This window comes from Scyliorhinus torazame, chromosome 2 (assembly GCF_047496885.1).
Source record: "Scyliorhinus torazame isolate Kashiwa2021f chromosome 2, sScyTor2.1, whole genome shotgun sequence".
Classification (NCBI taxonomy): Eukaryota; Metazoa; Chordata; class Chondrichthyes; order Carcharhiniformes; family Scyliorhinidae; genus Scyliorhinus; species Scyliorhinus torazame.
The window spans coordinates 95,874,936-95,902,016 of record NC_092708.1 but is presented as its reverse complement, the minus strand read 5'-3'; the positions used below and the strand labels follow the sequence as shown (position 1 = coordinate 95,902,016).

Below are 27,081 nucleotides of genomic sequence, written 5' to 3'. Positions count from 1 at the left end.
TGGGGGCGAAACCCACGCAAACACGGGGAGAATGTGCAAACTCCACACGGACAGTGACCCAGAGCCGGGATCGAACCTGGGACCTCGGCTCCGTGAGGCAGAAGGGCTAACCCACTGCGCCACCGTGCTGACCCTTAATCCCCCTTTTTAAAATTATTTTTTAATATCTGCAACTTTATCCTGAATAAGACAACTATGCATCTTGATGCTTTAGTCTCCCAAGGTAGGTACAGCCGGTCTATCTCCATGCATAGAACTCAGGGACCTCGGCTGCAGTAAGTCCTGGAACAAGCTGAAGACAAACGTGATTCATGTGGAGCCGAAGCAAAACTCTGGGCACAATTGAATGGCCTTGTCACGCTCACCTTGGTGACATGACAAAGCTGTTAAATCTTGCGAGTTGCCGCGATCTGGAGATGGCCCTGCTGGGCGAGATCCAAGTTAACATATTTAAGTGAGTCATTAGACTCATTGAAATATGTTGGTGCCCGATTCTCCCGAGGCCCGGAAATGAACACCTGCGCCTAGGAGACTTTGCCATGGCACCATTTAGCACTGGTCCACACAAACGTGGACTAGGCGAAACAGCACCTTTTTGGGGGGGGGGGGGGGGGGCAGGGGGTTGGTTCGTTCTCCATTAGTGTCACCTATCTTAGATGGACCAAGCCAAGCTCACCCATGACAGCCACATGGTGACACACATGGTCTGGATGGTCTCTTCCATCGCCCTTACCAGTGTGTGCATTGCTTTTGGAATCTGCCAGAATTTTCCTTTCCTCCCACTGCTCCAGTGTCTGCTGCCTTGCTGATGACTCTTGAGGCAAGTAATTAACCTGAGTCTTACCATGACTTTGCCCCCCCCCCCCCCCCCATCTCCAAGTGTGGTGTCTCTGGTTGTCACAACCTCTGTCTGCTGCTCAGGTGTGATGTGCTGACCAGATTGTGACCCTAGAGCTTCTCATGAAGTGATGCCCACTGATGAGAGTGTCTGTCTGCCTGGTGGAGGGTGTTGGGAATGGGGTGATGCTGTGTCCTTTGAGGTTCCTACCTCAGAAGGGTAGATGGAGTTTCCTGGCCGCTGGAGCTGTCTGCTCTTGTCTTTGACCAGAGAGAGATTAATTTGAGGATAATTTGCATTCTACCACATCCCCCTGACTACACCTCCTCTAGATATCTATGTGACACTGGTGGATGCATTAGCAGTATACCCTGTGTTCGTCGGAGGCTCTCGTGCCCATTCATTTGGCTATTCACTCATTCATGTCTCCATTCCTGTCACACTATCTGCAATGGGGTGGGCCCCATGCTAGCTTCCAAGTTCAAGAGCTCCCTTTTCACGAGCATCTGTATTGTGAGATATGGGACGCCACTGCCAGTTTTAACTTTCTCCTTGGCATTGTGGGGACAAGGAGAACATCAGGATGGGGAGTGGCAAACACAGGCCTGAAGCCAGGAGAAGTGTACTTGTTCTTTTTAGCCTCAAATTAAGATACTTTATTAAATGAAACTTGGCTGTTCCACATTCTTTCAGGGCCAATAGTTGGATTGTGATAAACATGTAAAAATTGAGCAGAACATACAGAACATGTCACATAGCAACATTAAAATTTGGAGAAGACAATTCAGCCCCTTGGGCCTGTTTCACCATTCAATTATATCATAGTAGATGTAACCCTTGATAATCTTACCTAACAAAATCCTACCTATCCCAGTCCATCCCAGCTCTGCTATAATATCCGCAGCCTTTGGAGAGATAGCTTCAAATGCGTACTATTCTTTGCAAAGTCTTTCCTGGTTTCACACCTGAATGGCCTAGTTCTAATTTAAGATGATGTCCCCTTGTTCTTTTTTAAAAATATATATGTTTATTAAAGTTTTTTAACAAAACAAAACAATTTTTTTCCCCCCTTGCAAACAATAACCCCCCCCCCATAACAAAATAACACAAACTCGCCCTAAGCAATATATATACATGGTAAGATGATATATTTGCAGAGCTTTATACACTGGCTCTCGCCCGTTCGTGCCAGTTTCCCCCACCCTCCATGTTATCCCCCGCTCGTCCGTCCCCTCGAGTAATCTCTCGTCTCTCTCCTCTCCCCCCCCCCCCCCCCCCCCCCCCCCCCGGGGTTGCTGCTGCTGCTGACCGACCTTCCTCTAACGCTCCGCGAGGTAGTCTAGGAACGGTTGCCACCGCCTGTAGAACCCCTGCGCAGACCCCCTTAAGGCAAATTTAATCCTTTCCAACTTTATGAACCCACCCATGTCGTTTGTCCAGGCCTCCACGCTAGGGGGCTTCGCCTCCTTCCACATTAGCAAGATCCTTCGTCGGGCTACCAGGGACGCAAAGGCCAGAATGCCGGCCTCTTTCGCCTCCTGCACTCCCGGCTCGTCCACTACTCCAAATATTGCTAGCCCCCAGCTTGGCTTGACCTGGACTTTCACCACCTGAGATATTGCTCCCGCCACTCCTCTCCAGAACCCCTCCAGTGCCAGGCATGACCAAAACATATGGACCTGGTTCGCCGGACTCCCTGAACACCTTCCACATCTGTCCTCTACCCCAAAGAACCTACTCAACCTCGCCCCCATCAAGTGCGCTCTGTGAACCACCTTAAATTGTATCAGGCTGAGCCTGGCACATGAGGAGGAGGAATTGACCCTACCCAGGGCATCAGCCTACAAACCTTCCTCGATCTCCTCCTCCAGCTCCTCCTCCCATTTACCCTTCAACTCTTCTGCTAGCGCTTCCCCCTCTTCTTTCATCTCTTGGTGTTATGCCGAAACCTTGCCCTCCCCGGCCCACACACCCGAGATCACCCTGTCTTGAATTTCCTGTGTCGGGAGCAGCGGGAATTCCCTGACCTGTCGCCTCACAAAAGCCCTCACCTGCATATATCTGAATGCATTTCCCGGGGGTAGCTCAAACTTCTCCTCCAGTGCCCCTAGGCTCGCAAATGTCCCTTCGGTGAACAGGTCCCTCATTCTTCGAATCCCTGCCCGGTGCCAGCCCTGGAGCCCCCCGTCCATCTTCCCCGGGACAAACGGGTGGTTACCCCTGATCGGGGACCACACCGAGGCTCCCACTGCACCCCTATGCCGTCTCCACTGGCCCCAGATCCTTAACGTTGCCGCCACCACTGGGCTCGTGGTGTACTTTGATGGCGAGAGCGGCAACGGTGCCGTCACCAGCGCCCCCAAGCTCGTTCCTTTTCAGGACGCCATCTCCATCCTCTTCCATGCCGCCCCCTCTCCCTCCATAACCCACTTACGGATCATCGCCACGTTTGCTGCCCAGTAGTAGCTCCCTAGGTTTGGCAGCGCCAGCCCTCCTCGGTCCCTACTGCGCTCCAGGAAGCCTCTCCTTACCCTCGGGGTTTTGTTCGCCCCCGAGAATCCCCAAACTCCCTCAAAGTCTGCATAACCTCCACCATCCCCTCCATTGGGTCCGCCACGTACAGCAGCAGGTCGTCCCCGTATACCGACACCCGATGCTCTTTCCCCCCCGCGGACCACCCCCCTCCATTTATTAGACTCCCTCAGTTATATGGCCACGGGTTCGATCGCCAATGCAAACAACAGGGGGGGACAGAGGGCGCCCCTGCTTCGTTCCTCGGTACAGCCGAAAGTACTCCGACCTCCGCCGGTTCGTCACCACACTTGCCACCGGGGCGCTGTAAAGGAGCTTAACCCAGCTAATAAACCCTCCCCCGAACCCAAACCTACGCAACACCTCCCAGAGTTACTCCCACTCAACTCGGTCAAAGGCCTTTTCCGCGTCCATGGCTGCCACTATCTCCGCCTCTCCCTCCTCCGATGGCATCATTATCACATGTAAGAGCCGCCGCACATTCGTATTTAATTGCTTGCCCTTTACAAATCCCGTCTGGTCCTCATGTATCATCCCCGGGACACAGTCCTCAATCCTCGTGGCCAGCACTTTTGCCAATAGCTTAGCGTCCACATTAAGGAGCGAAATCGGCCTGTCCGATCCACATTGCAGTGGGTCCTTGTCTCGCTTCAGAATGAAGGAAATTGTCGCCTCCGACATTGTCGGGGGCAGGGACCCCTCCTCTCTTGCCTTGTTAAAGGTCCTCACTAGTAGCGGGGCCAACAGGTCTGCATACTTTCTATAGAACTCCACCGGGAACCCGTCCGGCCCCGGGGCCTTCCCGGCCTGCATGCTCCCCAAACCCTTACTCAGCTCCTCCAACCCGATTGGTGCCCCCAAACCAGCCACCTCTTGCTCCTCCACACTCGGGAACTGCAGTTGGTCCAGGAATCTTCCCATCCCCTCTTCTCCCCCTGGGGGCTGGGATCTGTACAGCTCTTCATAGAAGGCCTTGAATACCTTGTTTATTTCCGTTGCACTCTGGGCCATGGCTCCCCCACCATCTTTGACTCCCCCTATTTCCCTCGCTGCTGCCCTCTCATGGAGCTGGTGTGCCAGCATCCGACTGTCCTTTTCCCCGTACTCGTAGGTCGCCCCCTGCGCCTTCCTCCACTGTGCCTCCGCCTTCCCCGTGGTCAACAGGTCAAACTCCGTCTTGAGCCGTCGCCTTTCCCCAAGTAATCTTTCCTCCGGGGCCTCTGCGTATCTCCTGTCCACTCGCAAAATCTCCCCCACTAACCTCTCCCTTTCCCTGCCCTCTGTCTTCTCCCTATGAGCCCTGATGGAGATTAGCTCTCCCCGATCACCGTCTTCAACGCCTCCCATACCACCCCCGCTTGCACCTCCCCGTTGTCGTTGGCCTCCAAGTACCTTTCAATACACCCCCTTACCTTACCACACACCACCTCATCTGCCAACAGTCCCACATCCAAACACCACAGCGGGCGTTGGTCCCTCTCCTCTCCCAGCCCCACTTCCACCCAGTGCGGGGCATGGTACGAAACGGCTATGGCCGAATACTCCGTCCCCTCCACCCTCGGGATGAGCGCCCTGCCCAGCACAAAGAAGTCTATCCGGGAGTACGCCTTGTGCACGTGGGAGAAGAAAGAAAATTCCCTGGCCTGCGGTCTTGCAAACCTTCATGGGTCCACTCCCCCGATCTGGTCCATAAACCCCCTGAGCACCCTGGCCGCCGCCGGCCTCTTTCCCGTCCTTGATCTGGAGCGGTCTAGTGCTGGGTCCAGCACTGTGTTAAAGTCCCCTCCCATTATCAGTCCTCCCACCTCCAGGTCCGGGATGCGCCCCAACATGCGCTTCATAAATCCAGCATCATCCCAGTTCGGGGCATATACATTTACCAACACCACCCACGTCCCTTGCAACCTACCACTCACCATCACGTATCTCCCTCCATTGTCCGCTACGATAGTCTTGGCCTCAAATGACACATGTTTTTCCACCAGAATTGCCAACCCTCTGTTTTTCGCGTCCAGTCCCGAGTGAAATACCTGTCCTACCCATCCCCTTCTTAACCTAACCTGGTCCGCCACCTTCAGGTGTGTCTCTTGGAGCATAGCCACGTCTACCTTCAGTCCCTTCAAGTGTGCGAACACTCAAGCCCTCTTCACTGGTCCGTTCATGCCCCTCACGTTCCACGTTACCAGGCCCCCCCCCCAACCGACTAGCCATCTCCTTTTCTGGGCCAGTCCCGTGTCCGCGTCTCCCTCACCTCCGTCCCGGCCACCTCTTCTGTGTCCCATTCCCTTTCGGCCAGTGCAGCAGTGTAGCGCACAAAGACTCCGTGAGACGAATAGAGTGAAGTCGATGAGGCTTTATTAAGCGTGTCTGTTCCCCCGCAGCTCGATAGTAGAATGGCCTGCAGGGGAGGACTCCGGCTTCTTATACTCCGCCTTCAGGGCGGAGCTAGAGGTCAACGGCCAACCAGGACCCGGGATCTGTCAGCCAATGACATTAGGGCTTCCAGTCCCACATGACCCCCAATACATATTACCACATTCACCCCTTGTCAAAAATGAACCCGGCGGGGTGATGCTTCGTATGGTGGTAAGGGTTTACAGGGCTGGTCCTGGGAGGAAAAAAAACATTCACATGGCAATACAGTATTGTACAATTTTGTCCTGTTTCAACTATTTACAGAGCGTATAGGGAGAAAAGCAAAATTTTCTTGTGAAAAGTCCATATTTTGATTTAGATCGACGCCACGAGTCGGTCGGGCAGTCTGGTCGTCCGTGTCGATCGCCTCGGCCCCGGTGGTGGTGGTGGTGCTTGTACCGGTGTTGTCGTCTCCGGGAGCCTTACGGTTTCAGCTTGGGCTTTATTCTTGGTCGGGCCTGAGGGGAGGGGAACCGATCCTCCTGGGAAGGGGGCGGTCGCGGGGTGTGGCGGTGGCAGGAAGGGGGGGGTTGGGTGAATGGTGTCGGGGGGGGGTGTGTGTGTTGCCGGCGGGAGCCAGATCCCGCAGGGAGGCCGTGTCCTGTCGGCCGTCGGGGTACTCCACGTAAGCGTACTGCGGGTTCGCGTGGAGGAGGTGAACCCTTTCGACCAACTGGTCCGCCTTATGTGCCTGCACATGCTTTCGGAGCAAGATGGGTCCTGGGGCCGCCAGCCAGGTCAGCAGCGACGTTCCAGAGGAGGACCTCCTAGGGAAGACAAGGAGACGCTCATGAGGCGTTTGATTAGTGCTCGTACATAATAACGACCGGATGGAGTGGAGAGGGTCCGGGAGGACCTCCTGCCACCGTGAAACTGGGAGGTCCCTGGACCGTAGGGCCAGTAGGATGGTCTTCCAGACCGTGCCGTTCTCCCTCTCTACTTGCCCGTTCCCCCGGGGGTTGTAGCTGGTCGTCCTGCTTGAGGCTATGCCCTTACTGAGCAGGAACTGGCGCAGCTCGTCACTCATGAAGGAGGACCCCCTGTCGCTGTGGACGTATGTGGGGCAACCGAACAGTGTGAAGATGGTTTTCAGGGCTTTAATGACTGTGGCCGCGGTCATGTCAGAGCAGGGAATGGCGAATGGGAAGCGGGAGTATTCGTCCACCACATTAAGAAAATATGCGTTGCGGTCGGTGGAGGGGAAATCGAGACTAAGGCGTTCAAAGGGGCGGGAAGCCTTAATCAGGTGCGCACCATCCGGCCTGAAAAAATGCGGTTTGCATTCCGCGCAGATGTGGCAGTCCCTTGTGACTGTACGGACCTCCTCTAAAGAGTATGGGAGATTGCGGGACTTGATGAAGTGGAAAAACCGAGTGACCCCCAGGTGGCAGAGGTCCTCGTGGAGGGTTTGGAGGCGGTTAATTTGTGCGTTGGCACATGTGCCGCGGGATAGGGCATCGGACGGCTCGTTCAGCTTTCCGGGACGATACAAATTCTCGTAGTTGAAGGTGGAGAGCTCGATCCTCCACCTTAAGATCTTGTCGTTTTTGATTTTGCCCCGCAGTGCATTATCGAACATGAAGGCTACCGACCGTTGGTCAGTGAGGAGAGTGAATCTCCTGCCGGCCAGGTAATGCCTCCAATGTCGCACAGCTTCCACTATGGCTTGGGCTTCCTTTTCCACTGAGGAGTGGCGGATTTCTGAGGCGTGGAGGGTCCGGGAGAAAAAGGCCACGGGTCTGCCCGCTTGGTTAAGGGTGGCCGCTAGAGCTACGTCGGAGGTGTCGCTCTCGACCTGGAAGGGGAGGGACTCGTCTATGGCGCGCATCGTGGCCTTTGCGATATCCGCTTTGATGCGGCTAAAGGCCTGGCAAGCCTCTGTCGACAGAGGGAAGGTCGTGGTCTGTATTAGGGGGCGGGCCTTGTCTGCGTACTGGGGGACCCACTGGGCGTAGTATGAAAAGAAGCCCAGGCAGCGTTTCAGGGCTTTTGGGCAGTGCGGGAGGGGGAATTCCATGAGGGCGCGCATACGCTCGGGGTCGGGGCCTATTATCCCATTGCGCACTACGTAGCCCAGAATGGCGAGCCGATTGGTGCTAAAAATGCACTTGTCCTCGTTGTACGTGAGGTTCAAGGCTTTGGCGGTCTGGAGGAATTTTTGGAGGTTGGCGTCGTGGTCCTGCTGGTCGTGGCCGCAGATGGTTACATTGTCGAGATACGGGAACGTGGCCCGCAACCCATGTTGATCAACCATTCGGTCCATCTCCCGTTGGAAGACCGAGACCCCGTTTGTGACGCTAAATGGGACCATTAGGAAATGGTATAATCGCCCGTCTGCCTCGAAGGCTGTGTACTTGCGGTCACTTGGGCGGATGGGGAGCTGATGGTAGGCGGACTTGAGGTCCACGGTGGAGAAGACTTTATATTGGGCAATCCGATTGACCATGTCGGATATGCGGGGGAAGAGGGTACGCGTCTAGTTGTGTGTACCTATTGATGGTCTGGCTATAGTCTATGACCATCCTTTGTTTCTCCCCTGTCTTCACTACTACCACCTGCGCTCTCCAGGGACTATTGCTGGCCTGGATTATGCCTTCCTTTAGTAGCCGCTGGACTTCGGACCGAATGAAGGTCCGGTCCTGGGCGCTGTACCGTCTGCTCCTAGTGGCGACGGGTTTGCAATCCGGGGTGAGGTTCACAAACAAGGACGGGGGTTGCACCTTGAGGGTTGCGAGGCCGCAGATAGTGAGTGGGGGTATTGGGCCGCCGAATTTGAACGTAAGGCTCTGTAGATTGCATTGGAAATCTAATCCCAGTAAGGTGGGGGCGCAGAGTTGGGGAAGGACGTTTAGTTTGTAGTTTTTGAACTCCCTCTCCTGCACCGTTAGGGTAACTATGCAGAATCCTTGGATCTGTACGGAGTGGGATCCTGCAGCTAGGGAAATCTTTTGTGCGCTGGGATAGGTGGTCAATGAACAGCGTCTTACCGTGTCGGGGTGGATAAAGCTCTCCGTGCTCCCGGAGTCGACTAGGCATGGTGTCTCATGCCCGTTTATTAGCACCGTTGTCGTCGTCGTCTGGAGTGTCCGGGGCCGAGCTTGATTGAGTGTAATTGAAGCGAGACGGGGTTGTAGTAGTGGAGTGGGGTCCGTTGTTGCCGTCCAAGATGGCGTCGGGGATGAACAAAATGGCCACCCCCATACATCGCACGTGGCTGGGGGTCACAAGATGGCGGCGGGGGTGGACAAAATGGCCGCCCCCACGCGTCGTACATGTCTGGGGCGGTCCAAGATGGCGGCGCCCTTCCTCCCCGGGGTCTGCGGGTCGCACATGGGGCGCTGGGGGGGCTGGGGAGCGTTAGGACCGCGCGGAGCTCCCTCAACGGTGACAGCGGTGGTCGGGACCCAAGTTGGTAGCGCCGGCGGGTCAGACGTGGGGCGCGGGGGGGGGGTTAGGGGGGCGTTAGGGACGCGCAAAACTCTCCTCCGTGGAGAGTGGTGGTCGGGACCCAAAGCGGTAGCGCCGGCGGGTCATACATGGGGTGCGGGGGGGGGGGCGGTTGGGGAGCGTAAGCGGCGTGCAGGGCTCCCTGTTATCCCGGGACCGCGGTGGTCGGGACCCAGAGCGGCTGCGCCTGCGGGTCGTACATGGCGTGCTGGGGGGGTTCTCCCGGGACAGCGGCGACCTCGCGGGACCGGCACACAACCGCGTAATGGCCCTTTTTCCCGCAGCTCTTGCAGATAGCTGCGCGGGCTGGGCAGCGCTGTCGGGTGTGTTTCGCCTGGCCGCAGAAATAACAGCGGGCGCCCCCGATGCGACTTGGCGTTTGGACCGCGCAAGCCTGTGGGGTGTCCGGGGGGGGGGAGTGGGTTTGTCGCAACGGGTACGGAGCCCAATGGTCTGCCGCGCGGTCGGGGCCGTAGGCGCGGGTATTACGCGCGGCCACGTCTAGGGAGGCTGCTAGGGCCCGGGCCTCAGAGTCCTAGCGACTCTCTTTCTAGAAGTCTTTGGCGGATTTGGGAGGAATTCATACCTGCCACAAAAGCATCGCGCATTAACATGTCCGTGTGTTCATTTGCGTTCACCGAAGGGCAGCTGCAGGCTCGTCCCAAAATCAGCAGCGCGGCGTAGAATTCGTCCATCGATTCTCCGGGACCTTGCCGTCTCGTCGCGAGCTGGTAGCGAGCGTAGATTTGGTTAACTGGGCGGACATAGAGACTTTTCAGTGCTGCGAACGCCGTCTGGAAATCCTCCGAGTCTTCGATGAGGGAGAAGATCTCCGTGCTCACCCTCGAGTGCAGGACCTGTAGTTTTTGGTCTTCTGTGACCCGGCCGGTGGACGTTCTGAGGTAGGCCTCGAAGCAAGTCTGCCAGTGCTTGAAGGCTGCTGCCGCGTTCACTGCGTGGGGGCTGATCCTCAGGCATTCCGGAATGATCCTGAGCTCCATAGTCCTTTTTAGGCACGCTTAATAAATTGTAGCGCACAAAGACTCCGTGAGACGAATAGAGTGAAGTCGATGAGGCTTTATTAAGCGTGTCTGTTCCCCCGCAGCTCGATAGTAGAATGGCCTGCGGGGGAGGACTCCGTCTTCTTATACTCCGCCTTCAGGGCGGAGCTAGAGGTCAACGGCCAACCAGGACCCGGGATCTGTCAGCCAGTGACATTAGGGCTTCCAGTCCCACATGACCCCCAATACATACTACCACAAGCAGCAACCCTGTTTCCCTTCCATCCCCCCCGCTAGACCCCTGTCTAGCTTTTTTGCTCCCCCCATATCACTCCCGTAAGTCAGCTGACGCCTGCTGACCCCGGCTTCCCCCGCCATCCCTTTGACCTCCCCGTGCGGGAATCTCCCCATCAGTAGACGTTCCTACGCTCCCCCTCCCTTTTCTTCCCGCGCGCGGGAGAAAATCCCCGCGCTTTCCAGAGCCTGCCCCGCCCCCCCGACGCAGCTTCTGTTGCGGCCTTGTCTCTCGTCCCCAGCCCATATAACATTCCCTGCACGTGCTTGCCCCCCTATATACAACCGGCATCATACTTCAACCCTCAAATACCCCCCACCCTCACAAACCCTCAATTAGAGTCCAACGTTTCAGTTAATATAAAGGTCCACTCCTCTTCGGGCGTTTCGAAGTAGTGGTGTTGGCCGTTATATGTGACCCACAGTCGCGCTGGCTGCAACATTCCAAATTTCACTCCTTTCCGATGCAGCACCGCTTTGGCCCGGTTGAAACCCGCTCTCCGCTTAGCGACCTCCGTGCTCCAGTCCGGGTATATTTTAATCTCAGCATTGTCCCACTTGCTGCTCCGCTCCTTCTTGGCCCATTTCAGGACCCTCTCTCTATCTGTGAACCGTTGAAATCTCACCACCATTGCCCTTGGCGGCTCGTTTGCTTTGGGCTTCCTCGCCAGCACCCGTTGCGCCCCTTCCAGCTCCAGCAACCCCGGGGGGGGGCCTCCGCGCCCATCAGCGCCCCGATCATTGTGCCCGCATATGCCGCGGCGTCGGCCCCCTCCACTCCTTCTGGGAGACCTGGATCCTCAAATTGTTTCTCCTCGACCTGTTCTCCAGGTCTTCGAGTCTTCCCGCCCATGTCTTGTGTAGCGCCTCGTGCCGCTCCACTTTCACCGCCAGGCCCAAGAGCTCGTCCTCATTCTCACTCACTTTGTCCTGGATCTCCTGGATCTTCACCTCGTGGGCTTTCTGGGTTGCCCCAAGTCCTTCAATTATTGCCAGCATCGGCGCCACCATCTCCTTGCGCAGCTCCTCGAAGCAGCGCTTGATGAATTCTTGCATCTCTTCTTTGTCCCCGGCCGCCGCCATTTTGTTTTTTTTACCCTTCTTCTCCCGCTGCTCCAGTGCCGTTTTTTTGGCCGTTTCGCTGCGGGTCCGGTACATACAGGTTAGTGGGGGACCTCTCTCCTCTCTTCCCCACGGGTTGGCTGTGTGAAAAGTCCCGTTGGGGCGCTTCTATCGAGCCCGAAAGTCTGTCTTCGCGGGAGCTGCCGACTCGTGCAGCTTAGCTCCGCATAGCCGCAACCGGAAATCATGTCCCCTTGTTCTTGATTAAATAGTTTCTTTGTATCTATCTTATCTGTCATTTTAATATTTTAAACTCCTTTACCAAATCATCCTTTAATCTCTGATATTCAATGGGCCACGAGCCAAGTTTCCTTCATTTTTTAGTCCTCTATTCTGGTGAATCTGTGCTGCACTGCCTCCAAGATATACTTCCGGAAGTACAGTGTCCAAAATTGTCCTCCAAGGCTCTATACAGCTGAAGCATGACTTTTTCCCCTTTGTAATCCGGCCCTCTTCAGATAAAGGGTAACAGCTCTTTTGATTAATTTTTGTACATGTCTGCTGATGTGCAAACTCCACACGGACAGTGACCCACAGAACCGGGATTCGAACCTGGGACCTCGGCGTCTTGCGGCATCAGTGCTAAACACTGCGTCACCATGCTGCCCTTCCAATTTTTCCCACTTAACCTGTCTCGGCCTCTTTAGACCTGCCGACTCCACTCTACACTACTTGTTCCCCTCCTAGTTTCTGCTGGATTAGGCAGCATGGCTTTAAAACAGATATTAACCTCTGATTAACATATTAAAAGGGCCTAATCCCTTTGCTGACTTCCAGAAATTGTACCCTACCCCAGCACCCGGACTTCTACTTTCATACAGAAATTGAATATGCTTGTGACCAATGTTTTCACCCAGCCTCTTTTTGTTTTTTGTTTCTTTTTATTTCCAGTTAAACTAAAGTGATGTTGGGCACAATTTTGCCATGAGCATCAGAGACCTGGGGCGGGATTCTCCGACCCTCCGCCGGGTCGGAGTATCGCCGGGGAGGCGGCGTGAATCCCACTCCCGCCGGCCGCCGAATTCTCTGGCGCCGGAGAATTGGCGGGGGCGGGAATTGTGCCACGCGGTTGGCGGCCGCTCGCAGTGGCCCCCCAGTGATTCTCCAGCCCGCAATGGGCCGAAACCCCGTTCGTCCTATGCAGGTCCCGCCAGCATAAAGTGGACTAGATCCCTTACCGGTGGGCTCCGGGGTCCTCGGGGGGGAGGGGGGGGGGGGCGCGGGGCGATCTGGCCCCGGGGGGTGCCCCCCCGGTGGCCTGGCCCGCGATTTGGGCCCACCGATCCGCGGGCGGGCCTGTGACGTGGGGGCACCCTTTTCCTATGCACCGGCCGTGTAGGCCTCCGCGATGGCCGGTGCGAAGGTGAACCCCCCCTGCGCATGCCGCTGACGCTCCAGCGCATGCGCGGACCCACGCCGGCCAGGGGAGTCCCTTCGACCCGGCTGGCGCGGCGCCAAAGGCCTTTCACTCCGGCGCTGGCCTAGCTCCTGAAGGTGCGGAGGATGCCGCACCTTTGGGGCGGCCCAACGCTGGAATGGTTCACGCCACTCCGTCCCACCAGGACCCCCCACCCCGTTGGGTACGGGAGAATCCCGCCCCTGATGTCATGACGATTTCTGTGCAGCATGCCTTCCAGCTGAATTTTACAGGAGGCGGCGGCCAATTAATAGGTCATCTTCACATTCACCATTGAAATAGTGACACTGGGGAGACAACATAGCCCACTGCTAAAGAAGCCAGTAGCCCTCAGTTTGTGACCAGTAGGAGCACTGCTGAGGACCAAGCAGGAACAAAGTACTGAAGGGAAGGACCAGGTCAGGACAAAGGTACCATCAGTATCAGGAAAGCAGCTGAGGCCTCAGTCGGCCCATGATCAGAGACGGTCATGCAGAGAAGTCTGCCTGGCTTCTATGTTCAATGGCAAGGTGGTGACATTGGAAGTCAGTGCCTTGCTATTTTCTGCTGGAAACATTTTGTTCTTGTTCAGCTGTAATGTAGCCTTGAATTTCCATTGTGCAGCCATCCCCTCTCACTGGGATACTAACAGCTGGAGCCTGTGTATCGCCAGCAAAATTACCATGTGATGTGGAAGTTGCCATAATTAGTCACTCAACAATGCATCCTGCCTCAGATGCACAGTTTGCCAGCATTGGGCCCAGCTCTCCCCTGGGAAAAGTAGTTGGAGGCGGGAACTGAATGACAAACTGGCCTGGGAAAATTCAGCTCTTGTGAATTTTATTTTCACTGAATGCAGCTTGTTTGTATCTTTGCAAATAGACCTACTTTTTCCTTCCCCATCTGATTTCTTCTGACATACGTTTCACACATAATAAAACATGGTGGATTACATGCTCCTTCACCTCTACTGATGCTGGCTTGAAACTGGCAACTTAGAAGTGCACAGGCTTTTCCAAAAATTTTGTAATTTTGATCCATCAGAAATTACATTGTACGATGCAAGATGTTTAGAAGCCCAATTCCTCCTTAATTGTGAACAACAAAGATTCTTTCCTGAAGCATATCAAAAGAATTAGTTGAATTGGCAACACCTGCCTTCTAAGTGCTATGGTATCCATGCAAATATTTATTCATCCTTGTATTTTACAAGATCACTGGAATAGCGTCACAGCTATACACCCTCATAGTGTCATTAGCCACAGTGAAGGGCATAAATATCTTTGTCATTAAAACATTTTGACAGCTCAGTTGCTGTTGGTAATGTTTGTCAGTGACGGTACCATGGTAACGATACACATTTTGTATTGCTCTGTTCATTTGGATTCCAGGAGCCCAGCATCAGTGAAGTAACTCCCAGTGTTTATGGTGTTTAGATCCACTTTTCATTGACTGTTGGCAGGTTTGTGAATGCCGCTCTGTCTGGGTGCAGTAAGCTGATGCCAATTTATTGAACACCGGTTTAGTCTGAAGACATCACAAACAATGAACCTGTGGAATCAAAATTAAAAGACCGGCATAAATTACACTTGCATACTACCATTTTTTCAAAGCAGTGTAGATTGTTGCTTTCTTGAACATTTAGGACTTTTAAAAACAATTAGCTCTTTCAAACGAGATGGGCTTCGTTGGCATATGCCAACATTTATTGCCCATACCAATTGGCTCTCGGGAAGGTGGTGGTTAGCCAACTTAAACTGCTGCAGCACATGTGCTGTAGGTACATCCCCATTGCTGTTAGGAAGAGAATGCCAGAACTTTGACCCAGTGCTGTTAGTAAGGGAGTGCCAGGACTTTTGTCCCAGTGACAGTTAAATGAAGGCTGCATAGTTCCAAGTCAGGATGGTGTGTGGCTTGGAGGGGAACTTGCAGGTCAGGGTGTACCCATGCATCTGCTGCCCTTGTCCTTCTAGGCCACGTGTTTGGAAGGTTCTATTGAAGGAGCCTTGGTGAATTTGCTGCAGTGCATCCTGTAGTTGACACAAACATGCTGTCTTTGTGTGTTGGTGGTAGAGCGAGTGCATGTTTACGGTGGTGGATGAGGTATCAATCTTGTCCTGGATGATGACGAGCTTCTTGTGTTGTTGGAAATGTGTTCATGTTGACAAGTGGAGAATATTCCACCACACTCCTGACTTGTGCCATGCAGATGGTGGACACGCTGTTCCTCTTATGAGCAAGTGTTCAGCAACCAACCTCCCAACTGATGAAGCATTTCCTTCCCCACTAGGCATGGTTTCTGTCCATAGGGAGCTAGCCCCCTTTTTATGTCCAATATTCTGGTTCCCTCTCTGCTCGAAGCATGTATTGAGATCCCTATTCTACCTTATTTTAAAAAATATATTTTTATTCTCCTCCTCTTTCACATTTTCTCCAAGATTTACAGCCACCAACAATAAACAATAATCAGTAACGAATATGTCAATCCCCATATCAATAACGATTCCCATCCTCCCACCAAACCCCAAACATTAGCCCGCATGTTCGCATAAACAAATGACAAAAAGGAATCCAGAATCACCCATAGTCACCATTAACACACAGACCCCTCCCCCCAACCCTCTCAACCACCCCCCAATTACTGTTCGATGTTATCCAGTTCTTGAAAGTTCATAATGAATAATGCCCATGAATTGTAGAACCCCTCCATCCTTCCCCTCAGTTCAAACTTAACCTTCTCAAGAGTCAAGAATTCCAACAGGTCCCCCCCGCCACACCAGGGCACAGGGTGGAGAGATTGCTCTCCAACCATCAGGATCCGCCTTCGGGCGATCAACGAGGTGAATGATACAACATCTGCCTCCGCACCTGTTTCCAACCCCGGCAGGTCTGACACCCCAAATATGGCCTCCCGAGGGTCCGGGTCCAGTTTCACGTGCACCACTTTCGCGATTACCCTAAATATCTCCTTCCAGTAATCGTCCAGCTTTTGACAGGACCAAAACATATGAATGTGGTTTGCGCAACCCCCCCCCCCCCCCACCGCAACATTCACACACATCTTCTAGCCTTTCAAAGAATCGACTCATCCTCGCCCTTGTGAGGTGCGCTCTATATAGCACTTTCAGCTGTATGAGCCCCAACCTCGCACACGAGGTGGAGGGGTTCACCCTCCGGAGCACCTCACACCAGAACCCCTCCTTCATACCCTCTCCCAACTCTTCCTCTCATTTTGCCTTGATCCCTTCTAACGGTGCCTTCTCCTCCTCCAAAATAGCCCTGTAAACCGCCGGTACTACCACCTTCTCCAGTCCCCCTGTCGTCAGCACCTCCTCCAGCAATGTGGAGGCCGACTCCACCGGTAAGCTCTGTATCTCCTTTCTGGAGAATTCTCAAACCTGCATGTATCTAAACATTTCCCCCTGCTCCAGCCCATGCTTTGCTTCCAGCTCCTTCAACCCTGCAAACCTACCGCCAAGAAACAAATCTTTTAGTGTCTTAATCCCCTTCGTCTCCCATTTCCGAAAATTTCCATCCCATTTCCCTGGCTCAAATCTGTGGTTCCCCCGAATTGGCATTTCCCTTGACCCTTCCCACAACCTGAATTATTGGCGAAACTACCTCCAAATCCTCAATGATGCTGTTATTACCGGACTCCCTGAGTATTTCCCCGGGGTCATCGGGAGCAGCGCTGTTGCTAGTGCCTTCAATCCTGACCCTCTGCATAAACTCTCCTCCATTCTGACCCACTGGGAATCAACCCCTCTGACCCAGCTCCACACCTTCTCCACATTTGCCACCCAGTAATAATACATCAGGTTCGGAAGACCCAAATCCCCTCCCTGCCTTCCCCTCTGTAGTAGCACCTTTCTCACTCTGGCCATCTTCCCTCCCCATATGACCGAGGTAATCATTCCTTCAATCTCTGAAAAATGCTATTGGCTGGAAAATCAGCAGGCATTGGAAAATAAACAGAAATTGTGGTAACACGTTCATTTAAAAAAAAAATTTTATCCTCCTTTTTCACATTTTCTCCCGCATTTACACCCATCAACAATAAACAATAATCAGCAAGATATGTCCATCCCCATAATGACAACGATCCCATCCTCCCACCAACCCCCAAACATCAGCCCGCATGTTTACATAAACAAATGAAAAAAAGGAATCAGGGATTACCCAGAGTCACCCTTAATCTACACAGCCCCCCTCCCCCCCCACCCCACCCACTCCCCCAACTAATGTTCGATGTTATCCAGTTCTTGAAAGTGCATAATAAATAGTGCCCATGACTTGTAGAACCCCTCCGAGTTTCCCCTCAGTTCGAACTTAACCTTCTCAAGGGTCAAGTATTCCAACAGGTCCCCCCTGCCATGCCAGGGCACTGGGTGGAGAGGCTGCTCTCCATCCCAGCAGGATCCGCCTTCGGGCGATCAACGAGGCGAAGGCTATGATATCTGCCTCCGCACCCGTTTCCAACCCTGGCTGGTCCGACACCCCGAATATGGCCTCCTGGGGACCCGGGTCCAGTTTCACTCACACCACCTTGGAAATTACCCTAAACATCTCCTTCCAGTACAGGACCAAAGCATATGAACGTGATTAGCCCCCCCCCCCCCGCAACGCTCACACACATCCTCTACTCCTTCAAAGAATTGGCTCATCCTCGCCCTCGTGGGTGCGCTCTATACACCACCTTCAGCTGTATCAGCCCCAACCTCGCACATGAGGTATAGGCATTCACTCTCTGGAGCACCTCACACCAGACCCCCTCCTCTATAACCTCTCCCAGCTCTTCCTCCCACTTTGCTTTGATCCCTTCCAGTGGTGCCTTATCCTCTTCCAAAATAGCTCCGTACACCGCTGACACTGCCCCCTTCTCCAGTCGCCTTGTCGTCAACACCTCCTCCATCAATGTGGAGGCCGGTTCCTCTGGGAAGTTCTGTATCTCCTTCCTGGCAAAATCCCGAACCTGCATGTACCTAAACGCTTCTCCCTGTTCTAGCCCATACTTCGCTTCCAGCTCCCTCAATCCTGCAAACCAACCCCGAAGAAACAAATCTTTTAGTGTCTTAATCCCCTTCTCTTCCCATTTCCGAAAACTTCCATCCCACCTCCCTGGCTCAAATCTGTTGGCGAAACTGCCTCCAGATTTTCTATGAAGCTATTGTTACCGGACTCCCTGAATATTTCCCCGGAGCTATCGGGAGCGGCGCTGTTGCTGGTGCCTTCAGCCCCGACCCCCTGCACAAACTCTCCTCCATTCTGACCCACTGAGAATCAACCCCTCTGACCCAGCTCCGCACCTTCTCCACATTCGCCACCCAGTAGTAGTACAACAGGTTCGGGAGACCCAAACCCCCTGCCTGCCTTCCCCTCTGTAGCAGCACCTTTCTCACTCTGGCCACCTTCCCTCCCCATATGAATGAGGTAATCCTTCCCTCAATCTCTCTGAAAAAAGACTTTGGCAGAAAAATCGGTAGGCATTGACAAATAAACAGGAATCGCGGCAACGCATTCATTTTAACTGCCTGTACCCGACCCGCCAGTGACAGAGAAAGGCCGTCCCACCTTGCCAGATCGGCTTTCACTCTCCCCACCAAACTAGTGATGTTGTACCTGCGAAGCCTCCCCCACTCCCGGGCAACCTGCACCCCCAGATACCTAAAATGAGTCCCTGCTCTACGAAATGGCAGCCCCGCCTCCCTTGCCCCCACCCCCGGCCGAGACACCACAAAATACTCACTCTTGTCCAGGTTCAACTTGTACCCCGAGAAAGACCCAAATATCCGCAGTAGCTCCAGTATTCCTCCTATCGACGCACTCGGTTCCGACACATACAGCAGCAAGTCGTCGGCATATAAGGACACCCTATGCTCTATCCCCCCGCCCCGCACTATTCCTTTCCATGCTCCCAAACTTCTCAATGCGATGGCCAACGGCTCAATCGCAAGTGCAAACAGCAGGGGGGACATAGGACATCCCTGTCTCGTCCCACGGTGGAGAGAAAAGTATCTCGAACTGATATTATTTGTGCGGACACTCGCCTTCGGCTCCTTATATAATCCCAAACCGCTCCATCAGGTACCCCCGTTCTACCCGATCAAACGCCTTCTCGGCGTCCAATGCCACAACTACTTGTAGGCTATTGCAGAAAATACGGAGGCTGGAGATTGAGGGTGATTTAGAGATGTGGATCAGAAATTGGCTAGCTGAAAGAAGACAGAGGGTGGTGGTTTATGGGAAATGTTCAGAATGGAGTTCAGTTACAAGTGGTGTACCACAAGGATCTGTTCTGGGGCCATTGCTATTTGTCATTTTTATAAATGACCTAGAGGAGGGCGCAGAAGGGTGGGTGAGTAAATTTGCTGACGACACTAAAGTCGGTGTTGTCGACAGTGCGGAAGGATGTTGCAGGTTACAGAGGGACATAGATAAGCTGCAGAGCTGGGCTGAGAGGTGGCAAATGGAGTTTAATGTAGAGAAGTGTGAGGTGATTCACTTTGGAAGGAATAACAGGAATGCGGAATATGTGGCTAATGGTAAAATTCTTGGAAGTGTGGATGAGCAGAGGGATCTCGGTGTCCATGTACATAGATCCCTGAAAGTTGCCACCCAGGTTGATAGGGTTGTGAAGAAGGCCTATGGAGTGTTGGCCTTTATTGGGAGGGATTGAGTTCCGGAGTCAGGAGGTCATGTTGCAGCTGTACAGAACTCTGGTACGGCCGCATTTGGAGTATTGCGTACAGTTCTGGTCACCTCATTATAGGAAGGACGTGGAAGCTTTGGAACGGGTGCAGAGGAGATTTACCAGGATGTTGCCTGGTATGGAGGGAAAATCTTATGAGGAAAGGCTGATGGACTTGAGGTTGTTTTCGTTGGAGAGAAGAAGGTTAAGAGGAGACTTAATAGAGGCATACAAAATGATCAGGGGTTAGATAGGGTGGACAGTGAGAGCCTTCTCCCGCGGATGGAAATAGCTGGCACGAGGGGACATAGCCTTAAACTGAGGGGTAATAGATATAGGACAGAGGTCAGAGGTAGGTTCTTTACGCAAAGAGTGGTGAGGCCGTGGAATGCCCTATCTGCAACAGTAGTGAACTTGCCAACATTGAGGGCATTTAAAAGTTTATTGGATAAGCATATGGATGATAATGGCATAGTGTAGGTTAGATGGCTTTTGTTTTTTTTTTGACTTCCCATGTCGGTGCAACACCGTGGGCCGAAGGGCCTGTACTGCACCGTATCGTTCTATGTTCTATGTACTTCTGTTTCCTTAGCTTCCGCCGGTGCCACAACAATATTCAAAACCCTCCTAATGTTCGAAAACAGCTGCCTCCCTTTCACGAGCCTCGTCTGATCCTCCCCTATCACCTTCGGGATAGTCCCCTCTGTAGCAGCACCTTTCTCACTCTGACCACCTTCCCTCCCCATATGAATGAGGTAATCCTTCCCTCAATCTCCCTGAAAAAAGACTGGCAGGAAAATCTGCACCTCTTGCTCGTCTCGGTTGGCGCACCGCCTTCCTGGTGGACAGTCGATCGAAGCTCGCCTGTAGTTCCTTCCTCTTTTCCAGCTTCGCCGGGTCCCCATCCTCTGCATACCTCCTGTCTACCTCCAACATCTCCTCCAGCCTACCCGCCAGTACCTTGGGCAACACTTTTGCGTCCACATTCATAAGTGATATTGGCTGATGCACCCACACTTCATCGGATCCTTATCTTTTTTTAGCAACAGTGAAATCGATGCCTGGCCAAAGATTTGCGGCAACACCCCCTTCCCTATCGCCTCCTCAAACATCCCCACCATCAGGGGTGCCAACCTATCCTTAACTTTTTTATAATATTCCACCGGAAACCCATCCGGCCCTGCCACCTTCCCCGACTGCATCCTCCCAATTGCATCCTTTATCTCCTGCTCCACTATTGCTCCTTCTAATGTAGTCCTGTCTCCCTCCCCTATCCTCGGGTACTCCAACCCATCTAGAAATTCCTGCATCTCACGGTCTCCCCCGGGTGCCTCGGACTTGTACAACCTCTTATAAAACTCCTCAAAAACCTTGTTAATCAGCACTGGAGCCACCATCAACTTTCCTGCCCTATCCTTCACCTGAAGAATTTCCCTTGCCGCTGCCTCCCTCCGGAGCTGACCTGTTAACATAACCTTATCTCCATGTTCATAAACTGCACCTCTTGCTCATCTCAGTTGGCGCACCGCCTTCCTGGTGGACAGTCGGTCGAAGCTCGCCTGTAGTTCCTTCCTCTTTTCCAGCTTCGCTGGGTTCCCATCCTCTGCATATGTCCTATCTACCTCCAACATCTCATCTATTACCCTCTGCCGCTCCAACCTCCTCTTTATCCACCCTGGCCTTAAACAAAATTACCTCACCCCTCACCACCGCCTTTAGAGCCTCCCAGACGACTGCCTTCAACACCTCACCCGTATAATTGAAACCTACATATTCCTTAATTACAGTTTTAATTTTCTCACAGAACACTTGGTTCCCCAAAAGCCCCACATCCAGTTTCCACCCCGGTCTCTGCGCTGCCCCCTTCTCCAGCACCATATCCACCCAATGTGGAGCGTGATCTGACACTGCAATTGCAGAGTATTCCGACCCCTTGACTCCAGCCAGCAAAGCCTTCCCCACCACAAAAAAGTCGATCCGCGAGTATACCTAATGGACCACTGAGAAAAACGAGTACACCCGTTCCCTTGGGCGCAGGAACCTCCAAGGGTCCACCCCTCCCATTTCCACCATTAGCCCAGCCAGCGCCTTCGCCCCCACTGATGGGACCAGCGAGCGCGGCCGTGATCTCAGGGGCTGGTTTAGCACACTGGGCTAAATCGCTGGCTTTTAAAGCAGACCAAGGCAGGCCAGCAGCACGGTTCAATTCCCGTTCCAGCCTCCCCGAACAGGTGCCGGAATGTGGCGACTAGGGGCTTTTCACAGTAACTTCATTTGAAGCCTACTTGTGACAATAAGCGATTTTCATTTCATTTCATTTCATCTGCCCAACCTTGGCTCCTGCACCAAGTTCCAGTCCCCTCCCACAATCAGCTCATGCGTCTGTCCAAGTCGGGAATAGCCCCAAACACCTTCCTCGCGAATCCTACATCGTCCCAATTGGGACCGTATACACTTAACAGCGCCACTAATCTCCCCTCCAGCGCCCCTGCCACAATCACATATCTACCCCCCTGATCTGCCAAAACCTTCTCCTGCTGGAAGCGTACCCTTTTGTTGACCAATACTGCTACCCCTCGAGCCCTTCCATCAAATCTGGAGTGAAACACTTGGCTAACCCAGTCCTTTTTAAGTCTCACCTGGTCCTTCACCCTCAAGTGAGTCTCCTGCAGCATTGCTACATCGGCTTTCAAATTTTCAAGATGTGCAAGCACCCTTGACCTCTTGACTGGACCTCCTCATCCTCTCATGTTCCACATGACTATCCTTACTGGGGGTCTCTCACCCCCCCCCCCCCCCCCCCCACCTTTCTTACCCACCATCACCATACCACTGGGCCCTGCCCCATAAGCCTGACCCGCCCCTGTCCATTGTTAACATCAAACCCCTCCCCCCCCCCTCCCAAGAACCCCCCCCCCCCCTACAAAAACTAGTCCCAACATCCATCCCTCCACCCACTCTTGCTCGCCTCATACGCCCAATGAACAAACAAAACAAAGAACAAAGAAATGTACAGCACAGGAACAGGCCCTTCGGCCCTCCAAGCCCGCGCCGACCATACTGCCCGACTAAACTACAATCTTCTACACTTCCTGGGTCCGTATCCTTCTATTCCCATCCTATTCATATATTTGTCAAGATGCCCCTTAAATGTCCCTATCGTCCCTGCTTCCACTACCTCCTCCGGTAGCGAGTTCCAGGCACCCACTACCCTCTGCGTAAAAAACTTGCCTCGTACATCTACTCTAAACCTTGCCCCTCTCACCTTAAACCTATGCCCCCTAGTAATTGACCCCTCTACCCTGGGGAAAAGCCTCTGACTATCCACTCTGTCTATGCCCCTCATAATTTTGTAGACCTCTGGGTCTGCTATCCAGGCTCCAACGTCCGCAGCCCTACTCTCACCTCACTCCCGTTCACTAACTGACTTTAGTTAGCTAGCGCGGGTGGCTCCCCCCGTCAAGACCTTTCGCCCCCTTCCACCCAGTCCCAGAGAAAGAAACACCAAAACAAACCCAACAATCCAACCCCTACAATTCACTGACATAACATTTAACCGTCGCAACACAGAACGCCATTAACTTGAACTCTGTAACAATGCAAAGAGAAGTAAATTTCAATACAAATCAGTAAAAAGAAAGTTGTAACATTTGTACATTTTCCAGCCACTCAAACACAGTCCACAGTCTCTCTTCCAGTTCCGCTCTTCACGTCTGTCCCAAGCCTTCTGCCCTCACGAACGCCTCAGCCGCCTCCGCTGTCTCAAAATAAAAGTCTTTGGTGTTATATGTTACTCTCAACTTCGCCGGGTACACCACACCAAATCGCACCCCCTTCTTGTACAAAGCCTCCTTCACTCGCCCAAATGCCGCTCGTCTTTTTGCCAACTCCACCGTCAAGTCCTGGTAGATCCGAACCGCAGTACCATCCCACAGCACCTCACGCTCCTGCTTCGCCCAGCTTAATACCTTCTCCTTCATGCAAAACTTATGGAAGGCAACACGTTCATTTTAACCGCCTGTACCCGACCCGCCAGTGACAAGAGGGAGACCATCCCACCTTGCCAGATCAGCTTTCACTCTCCCACCAAACTAGAAATTTTATACCTGCGGAGCCCTCCTCCTCCCCCCCACGCCCCCCCCCCCCCCCCCCCCCCCCCACTCCCAGGCAACCTGCACCCCCAGGTATCTAATGTGAGTCCCTGCCCTACGGAACGGCAGCCCCCCTACCCCCGGCCGAGACCCCTATTCCACCTTAATAAGCAAAGTTCTGGCCAATCTCCATCCTCCAGTATGACTAAGCACCCCGTCCCCCACCCAAAGTGGACTGGCGCATCCTCAAAATGGTGACTTGAAAACAGTAAGTCAAAGTAGCCAGCAAGCATCAAGAATATCTGAAGAAACAATGAGAGACCTGGTTTCCAAGCAAAATGACCTGGAAAAAAGCCTCCCACCCTAGAAGTATATTATAATAATCTTTATTGTCACAAGTAGGCTTACATTAAGACTGCAATGAAGTTACTGTGAAAAACCCTTAGTCGCCACATTTCGGCGCCTGTTCGTGTACATAGAGGGAGAATTCAGAATGTCCAAATTACCTACAGCACGTCTTTTGGGACTTGTGGGAGGAGATCGGAGCACCCAATGGAAACCCACGCAGATATTGGAGAACGTGCAGACTCCGCATAGACAGTGACCCAAGCCGGGAATCGAACCTGGGACCATTGTGCTGTGAAGCAACAATGCTAACCACTGTGTACCGTGCCGCCCAGTAAGTACCTCAACTTGCTGCTGAACAGGAATTGTGAATTCTCCCCACCACTGAGCAGAGTTCTGTTGCCAGCATTCGATTCTCCCCAACCCTCATATTCTCATATATTCACCAGTGGCCAGGTAACTGTCCATGTGGAGTTTGCACATTCTCCCAGTGTCTGCGTGGGTCTCACCCCCGTATCCCAAAAGGATAGGTTTTTTAAAAAAAAAATCACCAGTGGTTGAATCTGCCCTTTCAATCCTTCCTTGACCATGCTCGCTTACATTTCACCTCCCAACACTCTAGCTGCCAATACTTTCCCACCCAACTTCCCACTTTCCCCCTTCAAAGGCTGCTCCTTGCCCTTCGTCATAGAATTTCTACAGTGTAGAAGGAGGTCAATTGGCCCAACGAGTTTGCATTGACCCTCCGAAAGAGCACTCCACCTAGGCCTATACCCCGCCCTATCCCAGTAACTCCACCTAACATTTGGACACTATGGGGCAATTTAGAATGGTCAATCCATCTAATCTGCACATTTTTGGACTGGGAGGAAACCCACGCAGACACGGGAAGAGTGTGCAAACTCCACACAGACAGTCACCCAATATCAGAATCGAACCCGGGTCCCTGGCGCTGTGAGGCAGCAATGCTAACCACTGTGCTACCGTGCTGCAAATGTGATAATCCTCCTGCGCGGCACTCCCTTCCCCTGATCTATCCTGGTTTCGTTTTTCCTCCCTAATGGCTGGCTGTTCATTTCTCACTATCCACGTTGATTTGAATTGCCATCCTTACATTTCTTTAAAGAACTGCACAAGTTCTGTTGCCTATCACCACCAAATCTGTGGAGTAGTTCCATAACACTGCAAATAGAGTAGATTCCGCCAAACTGGGAGTCCCAACACAATGCAGGATTGCTTCAGGGAGAGTGGCACTGCAATATAAAAGAAAGTCTTCAAAGTGAGTTCTCATGATTGATTTCAAAGTGGATTCCTTGGGTGTTTTAACATTTTTATTATGATCATCAGAATTTTGAGCATTAATAAACTTCAAGGAAATAACCGCTCGCAATCGTTTAGGCAGTTCACACCCATACAAGCTTGCCACCCCCACATTAATTCTGTATACACCTCCCGCTGCCTCAGGAAAGCAGACAGCATTATCAGAGACTCCTCCCACCCAGGCCATAGGATCATAAGACCTAGGAGCAGATTTAGGCGACTTGACCCATCGAGTCTGCTCCGCCACTCAATCATGGCTGATATTTTCTCATCCCCATTCTCCTGCCTTCTCCCCATAACCCCTGATCCCCTTATTGATCAAGAACCTATTTATTTCTGTCTTGTAGACAACCAGTGATTTGGCCTCCACAGCTTTCTGCGGCAAAGAGTTCCACAGATTCACCACCCTCTGGCTGAAGAAATTCCTCCTCATCTCTGTTTTAAAGGATCATCCCTTTAGTCTGAGATGGTGTCCTCTTGTTCTAGTTTTTCCTACAAGTGGACAACCTCTCCACATCCACTTTATCCAGGCCTCGCAGTGTCCTGTAAGTTTCAATAAGATCCCCCCTCATCCTTCTAAACTCCAACGAGTACAGACCCAGAGTCCTCAACCGTTCTTCATACGACAAGTCCTTCATTCCAGGGATCATTCTTGTGAACCTCCTCTGGACCCTTTCCAAGGCCGGCACGTCCTTCCTTAGATACGGGGCCCAAAACTGCTCACAGTACTCCAAATGGGGTCCGACCAGAGCCTTCTACAACCTCAGAAGTACATCCCTGGTCTTGTATTCTAGCCCTCTTGACATGAATACTAACATTGCATTTGCCTTAACTGCTGACTGAAACTGCACATTAACCTGAAGAGAATCGTGAACAAGGACTCCCAAGTCCCTCTGTGTTTCTGATTTCCTAAGCATTTCCCCATTTAGAAAATAGTCTAAGCCTAAATTCCTCTTTCCAAAGGGCATAACCTCACACTTTTCCCACTTTGGATTTCATTTGCCACTTCATTGCCCACTTTCCTAGCTTGTCCAAATCCTTCTGCAGCCCCCTTGCTTCCTCAATAGTACCTGTCCCTCTACAGATCTTTGTATCATCTGCAAATTTAGCAACAGTGCCTTCAGTTCATTCTTCCAGTTCATTAATGTATATTGTGAAAAGTTGTGGTCGCAGCACAGACCCCTGAGGCACACCACTAGTCACCGGCTGCCATCCTGAAAAAGACCCCTTTATCCCCACTCTCTGCCTTCTGCCAGTCAGCCAATCCTCTATCCATGCCAGGATCTTACCCTTAACACCATGGGCTCTTAACTTATTTAACAGTCTCCTATGCGGCACCTTAACAAAGGCCTTCTGGAAATCTAAATAAATCACGTCCACTGGTTCTCCTTTGTCTAACTTCCTTGTTAGCTCCTCAAAGAACTCTAACAGATTTGTCAGACATGACTTCCCTTTGACAAAGCCGTGCTGACTCAGTCCTATTTTACCATGCACTTCCAAGTGCTTCGCGATCTCATCTTTAATAACCGACTCTACAATCTTACCAATGACCGAAGTCAGGCTAACCGGCCTACAATTTCCCGTCTTCAGCC

General features: G+C 52.6%; 1 protein-coding gene and 1 long non-coding RNA gene across 5 annotated transcripts in view; one reads left to right on the top strand and one right to left on the bottom strand.

The window, feature by feature from the left end:
- LOC140389792 (sodium-driven chloride bicarbonate exchanger-like) overlaps positions 1 to 27,081 on the top strand; it is a 548,473-nt gene that overhangs the window by 77,080 nt on the left and 444,312 nt on the right. The gene's annotated exons all lie outside the window — the stretch shown is intronic.
- LOC140389837 (uncharacterized) overlaps positions 14,230 to 27,081 on the bottom strand; it is an 85,162-nt gene continuing 72,310 nt past the window's right edge. Inside the window, exon 3 of the long non-coding RNA XR_011934491.1 lies at positions 14,230 to 14,596. This is a non-coding gene — a long non-coding RNA (uncharacterized lncRNA). The remainder of the gene's footprint in view (positions 14,597 to 27,081) is intronic.